Below are 13,844 nucleotides of genomic sequence, written 5' to 3' on the forward strand. Positions count from 1 at the left end.
AGTTGTTTCTCTTGTATTTTATGTATGATGCTCAGCTCTGGGGTCCCTGATGGACAGAAGGTGGTGTAGCCTGGGGACAGTGAGATAGTTTCTTTCCTGCAGGGCTCAGCCAGCCAGGAAAAATGCCAATTAAGGCAAAGCTGTCTGCGAGGAATCATTTCAGTTGTCACGTTAACCCCACGACCTGGGGATCACAGGCTAGGTACTCGGTCCCCAACTCTCCAGGCAAACTGGGCCCCTTTAATTGGCATCTGTTCCTGTGGGGCGTGGTGACCCCTACCTAGTCATGTTGAACTTTGCAGGGCTGATGAAAGAGCCAGGCAAAGTCTACAGTCTGTGTGTCCATCTCAGAGCCCTGGGCAAGCCTGGGATGGGAGGAGGCAGGATGGGCACCACCACGGACTGCGTTAGGAGAGATGGGGAAGCACGGCACGTCACCACCAGCCAACAGCATACACTAGAACAGAAACTGCGCCATGGTCCCAGAGCCAAACAAAATGCAACCAACTACCTTGCCAAGCCTTAGTGTTTTGTTGCTGTTTACCTTTTTCAGATGCTCCCACTACTAAATGATGCCTTTGTTATTACTGATTACATTCACCATTGCTACAGAGAGCTGGCTGGGTGCAGGGGATGGGACAGAGTCTGCATGCCCATCCCTGCAGGCCTGGCCAACACAACCAACTGCCAGAAGTCCTACCTACTTTTGGGGCACAGTGTTGTAGGGGGTCTGAGAGTGGCAGCTGGCTGGTCCCAGGACCAGCCATGAACCATCCACTAACATGAACATCATTAACATGAACATGGGTTCATGTTAATAAACAAGACCCTCGTGTATGTGTATTTGTGCTTTACAGGTTAATTAATAGGCCAGGCGCTTGCCCTCACTGGCTGAGGCACTGGGAATAATCATGGGGTACTGGTCAGTGTCTGTCAAGTCATCTAAGTTGACCCCACAGGGGCTCTGATTCCTCAAAGAGCAGAGGGAGTGGGGGTGCCTGGTGGCTTAGTCAGTTAAGTGTCTGATTGTTGATTTTGGCTCAGGTCACAATCTGAGGGCTGTGGGATCGAGCCCCAAATTGGGCTGCACGCTCAGTGCAGAGTTTGAGATTCTCCTCCCCTGCCCTTCCCTCGCTCGTGCGTGCTCACTCCCTCAAATAAATAAATCTCTAAAAAAAAAAAAAAAAAAGGAGCAGAGGTGAACGAGAAAACACGAAGGCCTTGCAAGACACCTCTTTACAAAATGGAAAGGAAGGGCTTTAGAGTTGGTTGGGAAGAAAGCCCCCTGCTATCACGCTCTCTCCCGTCTGCTGCAGGAAGCACCAGTCCGGGGACAATCAAGGGAAGCTTCGGCCATATCCAGGCAGGGGCAGCAGGTGCTGATCTAGGTGCTCAGTCTCCCACAGTGGTAGAAGCAGAAACGCCAGGTCCCCAGCAGAACACAGGAGCCACTGGGAAAACAAGAGGCTCCTGGTGGGGCTAGGGGCGTCAGGCCCAGAGATTTGCTGTATGGAAGTTCTGAGTTTAAAACTATTTTCAGGGGCCCCCGGGTGGCTCAGTGGTTGAGCACCTGCCTTCAGCTCAGGGCGTGACCCCGGGGTCCTGGGATTGAGTCTCGCATCGGGCTCCCTCCAGGGAGGCTGCTTCTCCCTCTGCCTGTGTCTCTGCTTCTCTCTCTGTGTCTCTCATGAATAAATAAATACAATATTTACAATAAAATAAAATGAAACTATTTTCAAATTGTGCTTACTCTGTGCTAGATGTGATGCATGATTTATCTTTCGAATTCTTTCATCAGCTCGGAAGGCAGCTGTAATGTTTTCATTGTACAGGGAGTGAATCGGAGGCTCTGAAGTTCTAAGAAGTCCACAGTGACTGGGCTGAAGATGCAGGAGCCAGGAGCTGAGCCTGGAACTCAGGCTGAGGGATTGTCACCCTGTAAGTGCTTCCTGTGGTTGAAGCCATAGAAGGGATCTTACTCCTGAATGGAATTCTGAACTCAGGGGTATCCCAAGAACAAGGTTCCCAGCCCTGAAAGGTGTGTGTCCTCTTGTCTGCCTTCCAGATATCCGTTCTTGCCCCTCCCACGCTCCCGCCCCAAGCCCCTGGCTCCAGCCAACATGCTGGGGCGCCCCCTCAATCCTAGGGAGTACAGACAACCCTCTGTGCTAGGACACCAGTACACAAAGCACCTTGTTTCAGGACTTCTCTATCCCGGGACTCAGGTCACGGCAGGTGGGGGAGGCCCAACGGAGGGTGCTGGCTGTGCCAGTGCAGTGGTGGCAAGAGGCGGCCAAGCGCCACGGCCAGAGTGTGGTCTTTGGGAGGTAGATGCACATTCTGGGTCTACCATCTGTGGGGAAGAATTTTTGGAGCGAGAGGCCCTTCTGACACTCCGACACCACCCTCCTCTCCTCATTGAAGGCCCCAGTGGCCTTGGACACCCAGGGCTTTGCCCCCGCCCAGGCAGCCCTGGGAGGCACCGTCCAGCAGGTGTCCCTCTACTGTGGTATGGCTGCCCGGTGGCAGCCTGCGATGCATTCTAAGAATGTGTGACACGGAGAACCTTTTCTCTGGTGTGCCGTGGGCAAGTGATCCGGGCAGGGCCCTGCCAAGAACAGGGCAGCCAGGGCGAACGGGCCCGGGGCCACTGCAATAGCACCCGAGCGTTACGACCCACACCCAGGTGCTTTGGGAAGCTTTGCAAGCTTGGCCAGAGCCATTCTCTGGTGATGCATCATTTTTAGAACATTTTATCTCTTCAGGGGGTACCGTTGTGAAAGTTCACACACTGATGTTTTCTATTTCCTTTATTATCTGTCCAGCTGATGGTCCCCTCCTTTATTACCTGCTCTGATTTGATACCTGGTAATAATAATTACTATGCAAAACCCACGATATAATGATCCTTTACTTTCACTGGTAAATCGACTGAGTCTGAGAGCAGACCAGGATCCTGTCGTAGGTCTGAGGAGTTTCTTACTACATATACCAGAAGAACCGTATCCCTACTGTGTCCGGTGACACCTGGGACTCAAAGACAGTCCTGGTGTGCTGTCCCCCTTGGCCCCCATCAGAGCAGGGCTCAGAGCCCGGTCTGCCCAGCGTGACCACCAGAGGCTTTAATCCAGTCACCTGAAACTGACAACGGACTCACATCTCCAGTTTCTCACAGGGTGCTGCTCAGTTTATTTCCAAAATTTCCAACAGGTCCAACCTCCGGGGGAGATCCTGGCAAATGATGCACCCTACCTAGCTTTGTGTCACCTGCATGGGCCATTGTGATGCATTACCATTCGTCCTGCCCAAACGATGAAGGCCAGCACCTAGAGGCTGGGCACTGAGGGGCTCCTGTTTGGTCCTCACGGCAACCCCAGGAGGTCTTGTTCCCTTGTTACCAGTGCGGAAACCGCAACACAGGTTAAGTAACTAAGCCAAGGGCACCACACCTGTAAATGACAGAGCTGCGGCTTGCACCTGGCCCTGGCTCCAGAGCCTCTGTGCTCCAAGGCTGTGCCATGCTGGTTCCCCCTCAGTCCCGGCTCGGAACACCTCAGGGGAGCCTCTCCTGAGCCCTCTGCCCCTCACTCCCTGCTCTAACTCTCAACGACACCATCTTTCTGGACCACTCAGCTGAGTGTAACACTCGATGCTCTTAACTGGGTAAATGGATGACAGCGTTTGGGGAGTGAGGGCCAGGGAGCTGCAGCCCTGTCCTCTCTGAGGTCTGCACAGGCCTGGCCACTTCTGTCCTTGCTGGTTAGGTATCCCTGGCAGTGGCCCCACTGACCGCAGGGCAGTTTCTCCTCCCAGAGACCCACCCGTCCTCTCCTGGCTCCCTCCACAGGAGGCTCACTTGGCCCAGGTCTTTCATCCCAGCCTGGACTCAGCCTCTCGGTTGGCGGATGCTCAGCCTCTCTCCTCTGCCTGGGTCTGCAAAGAGTTCACCACCATGTTATGGGAAAGGCTTCCAAGAGCCGGAGGTCAGGTTCACTCAGAGGGTGCTCCATGGGCGTGGGGGTGGAGGGAGGGCAGGGCTGGTGTAGGGACGCGCCCTTCTGCAGGGAGCCCCGACCGGAGGGGCAGTGAGGAGGGAGCCTCTGCGTTGAAAGCCCCATAGCTGGCTGTGCAGAGTGCCAGCTAAGGGGCAGGCTGGCCCACGGCAGCATCCTCTGCAGGGCCACTTAGCTCCACGTTTGCACTCACTCGTTTGTTCTGCAGACTTCCTGGCCTGGGGGGTTAGGGGCCACCCAGTGTTACCCTGAAGCAGCCCCCTGGCCTGTAGACAGGGAAACCATTCTCACCTGACTGGTTCTCCCTGCAGGGTGCCCTCATTCTGGTCACCCACCCTTCTCTTGACTCAGGACCCACCACGGTGGGCCACAGCCATGTCCCAGCTACACAAGCAGGGGTCGAAGCCTCTCGATTGAAGTAGTTCCAGGATGAGTGTTCCCATTCCCACATGAAGTGCCCTGGGCTCTGCCCAGAGTTATTTATTTTGCCTTATCCTCCTACCTGATGACCCACCATCAGACACTGGCCTGGCATGCCTCCTCTCTCGAAGACAGATGCCCCGCAGAGGGAGGTAAGCGTGGCAGCCAGTGTTCTCCACCCCTTAGTGTGAAATTAGCACAAAGAACTGGCTCTCTCTTAATAACTGAGTCAGAGCATAAGAAGGAGAGGATCGAGGGAGGGTTTTGCAGTTGTGGGGTGGGGGTAGTGGGGGTGACTTGGGAACAGAATAATTCTCAGGTGGGCCGGCCCCAGGGGGTGGAGCAATTTGTGAAAGAAGAGCATTGGAAGTCGCAGGAAAACAGTTGACGGTAAAAGGCCTGTTTCACTGCCCTGCACAAAAGGTGCCAAAATGGAGTGATGAGAAACCCAGGGTTGGAGACACTTGGGGTGGCTTCATAACTTCCCCATGTCCCCATCACCAGGTCGGAAGCTCAAAGGTTAGGTAGTCCATACTCTTGGCGTGGAGCGCTCACTGAGGACACGCACACGCGCACACCCACGCACACACACAGCCCGAAGGAAAACACAGCAATGCCGGGAAATCCACCCCAAACACATGTCCCCAGCCAGGGAGAATGCCCTATCAGTGGGGGTGGCAGCTCAAGCCTGCTTCCTCTTAGTGCAACTTCTACCCTTCTAGAATTTCTCCTTCCCTGCAGGCCCAGGCCACAGAGACATTAATCCCTATTCAAATGAGCCTTCAAGATTCTTCCTTCATTAGAAAACACACACACACACACACACACACACACACACACACACACAACTCTCCAAACACCCCAAAGCAGGGCTCTAATGTCCTGGCCTAAGAAGTGTGCGCATTCACCAGGAAGGGAGTGAAAGGGCTCTGGGCCTCACCTGGCCCCTCCGTGGAAGGCAGAAAGGCGACCTTTCCTTTCTTCCCCCCTCCTCCGGCTCCCCCTCCCTGCCACAGCTTTCATAAACAGTGATTATTTCAGTCTTGGAGCACAGCTGCCCATGAATTGTCCAGTCAGGGTTATGGGGTGGGAGCCAAGGGCTGGAGCGTGGAGCTCAGATCTCCGAGGAAAGCAACCCTCCCTACCCCTCCCCTCCTCCGCCTGCCAGCTCCCGGCAGGTGGGAGTTGAGGAGGGCAAGGCTCTGGCTGAGACCAGGGATGACAAAAGCATTTTCCCAGCAGCCTGGATAAGGGCAGAGCCCTAGTGGGGGAGGGTGGGGAGGCAGAGCTCACAGACAGGGTTGGAGGTGGGGTCACCCTACCTATGTACCAAGAATTTGGGCCCCTCCAGAGGCCTGCGTCCAGATCAGGAGCCCTGAAATTGCAGCTCTGCAGCTTAGCCTCAGGCTGCCCCTCTGGGTTACAAGGTGCTGGCACAGTGAGGACAGGAGCGGAGTAGTGGTCCACTTGTCATTGGTAGGAGGTATTTGGGAAATTCTGGTTAAATGAATGAAGGAGTGAGTGAAGGACACTCTTAGACACAGTAGTAGAAGCAGGGGAGGAAAGCTCCAGGTGCTTCAAGGGAAGCAGTTGGGGATACCACCGAGGGGGTGGGAGAAGAAAGGGGTGCAGGTGTGACCTCGGCCAGCCAGGGCAGTGGGGGCCCTGCCCTCAAGGAGCATGGCTCCATTATCAAGCAACTTCGGGCTATCAGCCACTCCTGTTATGCCCTCCTCTGAGAAGTTGGGACAGCTGTCCTCTGAGAAGGTGATGCTCAGAATTGTCAGAGCTCAACTTCAGGAACCATCTCCTCAAGGGACTTCTCAATTTTTTTTGAAGCCCTCTTGTACAAATAAAATTTTGTGCAAAAACAGACCCACTCAGGACTGTGTTGGATCAGTTCAGCAAATCCCTTTGAAGAACACCAATCTAGGGACACCTGGGTGGTAGAGTCGGTTGGGTGTCTGGCTCGCGGTCCCAATAACGGGTTTGTGATCTCAGGGTCATGGGATCAAGCCCCACGTTGGGTGCCAGGCTCAGCAAGGAGTCTGCTTGAGATCATCCCTTGCCCTCTGCTCCTCCTCCATTTTCTTTTTCTCTCTCTCTCAAATAAATGAATAGATCTAAAAAAACAAAACCGAACAAAACAAACAAACAAACAAACAAACAAACAAACAAAACACCAACCTATCCCAATTTCTCATGTTGAAAAAGTAAATCAAGGCCCAGAGAGGTCAACCTGTATTTTTAGTCTCCATCACAACCACCATTCAGGCAGTTGGTTGTCTCTTCAGTTTTTCCCAAGTGGGGCCCAGGACACCTGTAATCTTTTAAAAGGTTTCAGAGGTGATCCCTTCTACTCAGGTTGTAGGAACTGCTGCATTAAGCACTGGTTTGAAGGAGGTGAAGAGTAAATGAGCAGCACAGCCTGATCCAAGCAGCTCTTGGGGGCATATTGGACAAAGCTGATGACAGTGACTTCCCAGAAGCTTTTGGAATGAACTTCTGGCACTGAGGCTTGCACGTATTGAACATGGTACCCCCAGAAGGACACCATGATGAGGACTTCAGAATGTTCTGTGAAGGGGTAATCATTGGCAATCTTTCAAGCTAGGTTGGTTTCCCCGTCCCTCTCAGCTCAAATTTACCTTTATTAGGAGCGTTACCCCCATCAGTCCCACAGGTGTAAAAACGGACTAAAATTATTTCATCATGGAGCTGAAATGGAACACCCAGTCACACCAAACAATTGGGGATGAATCAGTAGGGTCTTGCCAGCAACTCAAGGCCCCAGTAAGAAAGGAAGGAGGTAGCCTTGCATCACCCAGCTGCCACCTGGTTAAGAGGTCAGGCCTCTCCAACAGCTTTCTTTGTGCTCCTGGAGAGGTCATTCAACAGAATAAAAAGGTCAGGATCTCCATTAAGTCTCCACTCAAAGCCCCAAGCACTGAACAACTCGTCCACATTTACTTCCATTAGTCCCACTTCCTCCCTTTCCATCAGCCGCTGGAGCTGGAGAGAGGAGGGCTGAGGGAGCAGACCCCACTGCCCACTCTCTGGAGCATTTGAGCATTCCTTAGGAAAACAGAATGAGAGCACCAACCCCTGCGTCATACCGCGGGAGCCTGTACCGTCCTACAGAAACACACAGGGAAAACCTGAAGAGAACTCTGGGATGTGCAGAGGAACCACCAGCCATGCAGGAGGACCAAGAAGTCGAAATGGATCTCACTAGAAGCATGGCGAGTGAATGTGATGGAGTGGAATCCAGGATATTTCCTGGGCATTGCTTCTTTGAGCACATGAACCCTTAGCAGGCGTGATGGCTCCAATAGAAAGGCAGATATCATCAGTAAGTGCTGGCGAAGACGTGGAGAAACTGGGATCATCATATACTGCTGGTGGGAATGTAAAATGGTGCAGCCGCGGTGAACAATAGTCTGCCAGTTTCCCAGAAGGTAAAACGTGGAGCTACTGTATGACCCAGCATTTCCGCTGCTAGGTAAACACTCGAGAGAATGCTAACTGACATCCGCACAAAAACCTGGACGTGAGAGTGTTCGCAGCAGCATTACTTACAAGAGCCAAACATGGAAACAACCCAGACACCTATCCACTGAGGCATGGATAAATAAAATGCGGTATACCCACATAAGAAATATCATTCACAAGTAAAAAGCAATGAGGTACTAATGCATACAAGTGGAGGAGCCTTGAAAAGCCAAAGGGAAAGAAGCCAATCACGAGAGGCCACAGATTTTATGATCCTGTTGGTTTGAAACGTCCACGGTAGGCAAATCTGTTCAGAGACAGGAAGTGGATGATCGGTGACCCAGACCTGGGTAGCGGAGATGAAATGGGAGAGAGACTGCTAAATGGGTACAGAGTTCTGTTTTGCAGGATGAAAATGTTCTAAAACTGATTGTGGGGATGGTTGCACATAGGTGAATATCCTAAAAGCCACTGTACAACTTCAAATGGGTGAATTGTATGGCATGTTAGTTATATCTCAATACAGCTATTATTTTTAAAAACCTAGAAAATTTCCTGGTATCTAGGTTCTGCTTAACAGATGTGATGCAGCCTTTGCTAGACTTCCCGAAGGCAGGCAGCAGGAAGGCAGGCGGTAACAAAAGCTGGGGTCACTGTCCTCTCTCCAGTGGCCTTTACCCATAACTTCACAAAGACCAAAGGGCCAACCTGTTAACTCCAGAAACAGCTTAACAGAATCGTCAGCCAGACTCCATAGCCAAAAAAGCAAGAGCCCTGGGAATAGGAGTGTGCCAAGTTCGGTTCTATGATATCATTTGGGAGGGTCACGTGGACATTTGCTTCTGGTTGTATCTAATTTGAAAAAGCCGACCTAGATCGTGTACTGTATTATTAGGCAATTTTTCCAGTTTGGAGTCTCAGTGTTGCTCCACTCAATTTGAACTCACTTCTCCGCTGATGCGGAACATCCTGCCCTAGGTCGCTGCCCTAGGAGGGGCAGGCTTTGGGGATGCCAGCTTTCCTAGTCTGTCCTCCAGGAGGACGTGAGCCAGGCCACCATTGGGGAAGAGCTCTTCCCCCGCAGGGGAAGCTTCCCTCTCACTGGCTGGCCTCCTGCATGCTGGAGGGGGTGCAGGGGTGACTATGAGAGGGAAGGGGGCAGAGTGGACTGGTCTTCTTCCAGGCAAGGCCCCGATGGAGGGGGGTTCTCCCAGCGGAACAAAAGGGAGTTCGACAAAAGACAGCCCACATTCCTCTTTTTCTAAACACAGGCTCAAGATGTGCAGAGGGAAAGTTAAATTATGTGGCAATTTTCAAAGTCATCCACTGAAGATAAACTCTCCCTTCAAAGGAATTACTCATCTCACTCCATCATGATACCTTGGGGTCTATCACTATTCAAATTTATTAAGCAATGACATGCAAAATGTAGTGTATAAAGGACCTGTTTCATCACCCCATTCCCCAAGCTATTTTTTTTTTTTGTGCTAAGTCATGAGAAGTCCAGCAAGTTAAAAATCAAAACAAAAACTAACAGGCACGTGTGTGTGTGTGTGCACGCGCACACACACACACACACACACACACACAAAGATGGGGGGAAAATCCTTCGTGGAAGTTACTATGAGGCGGGCAGCTTCAGAAAGGAAAAACACAGTCTCTGACTAATATGAAGGAGACTCCAAATTGCTCTTGGCAACAATCTCTCAGCCCCAGATTCCCCTCCCTCTATTCATCTCTGTAGTTCCCAGCCAAAGGAAAATAAACTGAACAGCTCTCTTCCTGGCCCAACCTGTAGGGCTGCACAGCTGAGCAGGGGCTGAGCAAACAAACATCCCCATGCAATTATACACCTGTGTAATTGCTGCAAACACGGGACAGCCAGTTGGGTGCTCACCGCACTTACCAGGCTGAGCATCTCAACATCAGGAGAATATGCCTTTATCCAGGCACCATGATATCAAGAAGGAATGCAATATGATCTTGTGACCCCAAACACAAGAGATTTTAAAAGTGGGGGGAAGAAGGGCAAGAAGGAAGATGGAAAAACTGTCCTACGGGAAGTGTCAGTGTCAGTTCTGAAGAAGGAAGGCCCCTGGAACATCACTTAGACAGGGTTCGCTTCAAGGCAAGATTTATCAGGAAGGTGAACTTCCTCACAAAAGTGATGGTTAATTTTAGAGGTAGTGATCTTGCACCTATTACAGCATTCAAGATGGAAGGAGAGTTAACAGGCCAAATGTCCTGGAATATTTATGACCTGCTCTGTCTCAAAGATTCATCTGCTACCATTTGATTAGGACAGATATGTCAGGTCAGCTAAAATGGAGATGGACAGGAGCATCAGGAAATGACCCTGAAGTGGGGGTACAAGCAGGTGGAAGGAACCTGGCCTTTACAGCTGGGTCCTGAAGTGCTCTGGCAGGCTACTGTGAGCTGCTCTGAGAACTACGAATGGCCAAGAGATGTGGGTTCTAGTGCTGGCTTTGCACTAAGTCCTGCGAACATGGACAAGCCTCCCCAACGGCCAGAGGAGGCCTGGGAGCTGCAGCCCCAGCCGTGTGTATGTATGCAGAGTGCCATCCCGGCCTCAGACAGCCGATGCATCAGCAGGGTGATGCTCTGGGGCCAGTTCCCAGCCCGGCTGGCCCTGCTCCAGAGAGGGGCGAGTCCTCCTGGAGGCTGCACAGGGCTCTTGTCATCTCCAGCTGGGATGTGCGCAAACTAAAAGCTCCTCTCGGAACCCACAACCATAGATGGATCACCTGGGCTGCAGGCATTCAACAAGCTTCCTGGATACTGTGTGCCCTCCACAGCGTTTCCTCCAGCCAGGGATGAATCCTTGTGACTAGAGCATGGGGACAGCTCATCCTTCCAACTGCCCACCCGCCTCTTCACCCAGGCCCCCGGCTGCTCCTTCGGGACAGTGCTTCTGGAATACCTTTCCACATATCGTCTCGTGGCATCCACTCAATTGCCACTGAAGGTTGTACTATTGCTATTCCCACTGACAGAGCCCAGGGACCAAGTCGGACTTCACCTACTGGCACTTTGCACGGTGCCAGGAAACACGCATTAGACAACACAGTAGTTATTGAATAAATGATTGAATGGAAAGAAACTGAGATTCAAAACAGAAACATTTTCATACCATTTTATGTTGTGCTATAATTATGTCAGAGGGATTCCTGCATCCCCGATAGAGCATAAGATTCTAAAGGGCATGTAGTGTAATTGGGTGGCTTTGACTCCTGGCTCTGTCACTGATAAGCTGGATTTAACCCCGTTAAGCTTCAGTTTCCTCATCTGCAAAGTGGGGCTAGTGGCTTGTATCTGACAGGTGACATGAGTTATGGGAGATAAGGTGTGCCAAGCAGTCTAGAACCTGCTGTATGAATGTCCCACCTCCTCCCTCCCTGCCCTGTACTCTCTCTGGGTTACTCTCAGCACTGACAGGGTGGGATAGGCTGAGAGCTGTGACCTCTGGGCCTTTACTCTCTGTCTCTGTCCTTCACCGTTCGGCCCCGATACCACTTCTCATTGGAAACCCTTCTTCACGGTGCTGGCTGCCGCAACGCCTGTGCTCAGATCCCAAAGTGCTCTCCTGGCAGTCCGTTGAGGACAGCCTACTTGGCTACCTAGGGTCACTATTCTGTGCAAGCCTCATCTCTCTGTGTGGATGCCCCGGGGTGGCGGCTCAGGCCCGAGTCCTGTCTGCATCTCTCCCAAGGTCTCGGGGGTGCTTGGTGGGATCCAAATCTACCAGTTTCATGAAGTTCTAGAACCAGGCTGGTGTGGCATTGGTGTCCCATGGTCCTGGGCAAGGAGCGCTGGAGTCAGTAGGCCCCCTGGACCTCAGTCCCTCCCCACCCATAAAATGGGGATGATGAAGACAGCTGCCTACGTGTGGTACTTTGGGAGAGTTTAGGAAAAAAGTACCAGACAGCAGCCCTGAGAGACAGAGCACTGGCTGACCCTGGCTGTTTTGGGGAGGGTGGCTTTCTTCTGCTGTTCAGCCCAGGTTGGCCTTTATGGCCAGAGGGCCACAGCCAGGTTCCTTTCCTTTTCTGGAGATCTATCCAGAGGAGGTTCCTGATCCTTCCAATCCTCCAGGACACCCCCCGGGGGTGAAAGACTGGAACTTAAACTTGAATGTGACCGTCCTTCTCCTCCCCTCCCCTCCCCTCCCCTCCCACAAAACCTTCTATTGAATCTGAATCTGGAGAAAACTGCCTGTCTCTTTCAATCACTTTCTTTATATTTTCAAAATTCTGCATTTAGAGGGATTAGAAGGGATGTGCCAGCAGACAGTCTGCCGGCGAAGCCTGGGGACAGGGCTGGCCCCTGAGCAGCCCAGCACCAGGGTCCAAAGAAAGGGCACAGCGGTCCCCCGCGCCCTGCGCCGCTGCGCCAGCCCGGACGGCGGGAGCCGGGAACTCGCGCGGGCCCGAACCGGCGCACCGAGCCGCAGGCACGCGGAGAACCGCCAGCCCCGCGCCCTGGGCGGGCCGCACGCGGCGGGTGGGGACGCCGAGCCCGGGGCTGGGAGACCCGGCGGGCTCCGGGCAGGTCGGGGCGCCGCGGGGGTCCGTCGCACCCACTTGGAGCCCCGGGGCCGCGGCGCCTCCCTGCAGCTCCCGAGCCGCCTCTGCCGGTGCCCCCTGGACTTCCAGCCTTGCCCGGACCTCGACTTCGGCCCGAGCCGCCCCGGCTCCTGCCCCCCCCCCCCCCAAGGCTTGCCCCTGACTGGGGAAGCCCGAGCGTCTTTGGAGCGAGGGCCCTGAGACGCCGGGCTCCCTCCGCGCCTGGGGCTGGGGGGTCTCGGCCCCGGGGCTGCCCGCAGGGACGCAGCCCCCGAGCAAGCCCGGAGACGGAGGGACGCGGCCGCGCGCCCGTTAGCCTGGGGCGGGGGCCCAGCTCCATCCGGCGGGCCGGGGCGCACGCCCGGGGCCGGGGGGGGGGGTGGTCCCCGCAGCGCCCCGACGGGGCCCCTCCCCGCCCCCCCCCGCCGCGCTCCCCGCCCCCCCCCCCCCGGCCGCGCTCCCGCCGCGCACCCACCTGGCCGCCCCCCCCCCCCCGGCCGCGCTCCCGCCGCGCACCCACCTGGCCGCCCCCCCCCCGGCCGCGCTCCCGCCGCCGCGCACCCACCTGGCCGCCCCCCCGCCGGCCGCGCTCCCGCCGCCGCGCACCCACCTGGCCGCCCCGGGGGCGCCGCGCTCGTGCCCCGCCGTGTGCCCCCTGTCGCGAGCGCCGCCTGCGTCCGGGCTGCGGGTGCGGGGCCGCGCTGCTCGGGGGAGCCTGCCGCAGCCGGCGCGAGGCCGTCATTGATTCTGGCGGGCGAGCGAGGCCGCTCCGGGGGTGCGGAGAGGGCGCTCCCACCCCTCCCTGCAGCCGGGCGCTTGGCAGGCGGCCCCTGCCCCGGCGTCCACCTGCACCGCGACGGGGCCAACTCCCCCGGGCGCCCGACGCCGCACTCGGTGAGGCGCGCACGAAGCTCTTTCGCAAAGCAGGGTGGCGGCGGAGTCCCGCACCCCTCCCCTCCACTCCTGGGCTCGCCGTTTATTTATTTTTCCCTCCAATATTTCACAAAATGCCTCACCACTTATCTCAAATCAGGGCGGCTTTTTATTATTATTGTTTTACTCAAGTCTGCGTGTCTTTTATTTTTAGAGGCAATTTTATTTCCATTTGCTTGAAACCCGAGTCCAATAAAATTACTAGAATTATGTTTTCTTCTCAAAGGGTCTTGTTCACCAAATCAAACACCACACTGCAAGCATTCTGGTGGCAAAAAAAAAAAAAAAAAAAAACAAACAAGAGGAGAGTGCAGGAAGTAAGCACAGCACAGCAGCTCCCTCCACCAGGGTGTCCTCCTGGGGTTTGGCCCAGGGGAGTCAGGAGGCCTCTTGAGATGGGGGC

General features: G+C 54.4%; 1 protein-coding gene across 1 annotated transcript in view; it reads right to left on the bottom strand.

The window, feature by feature from the left end:
* The window catches only part of ZBTB7C (zinc finger and BTB domain containing 7C), a 105,047-nt gene extending 91,616 nt beyond the window's left edge, over positions 1 to 13,431 (bottom strand). The window contains exon 1 of the mRNA XM_072734777.1: positions 13,119 to 13,431. The gene's annotated coding sequence lies outside the window, so the exon portion shown is untranslated. The remainder of the gene's footprint in view (positions 1 to 13,118) is intronic.
* Positions 13,432 to 13,844: the final 413 nt, after the last annotated feature.

The sequence above is a fragment of the Vulpes vulpes genome, chromosome 13, assembly GCF_048418805.1.
Source record: "Vulpes vulpes isolate BD-2025 chromosome 13, VulVul3, whole genome shotgun sequence".
Lineage (NCBI taxonomy): Eukaryota > Metazoa > Chordata > Mammalia > Carnivora > Canidae > Vulpes > Vulpes vulpes.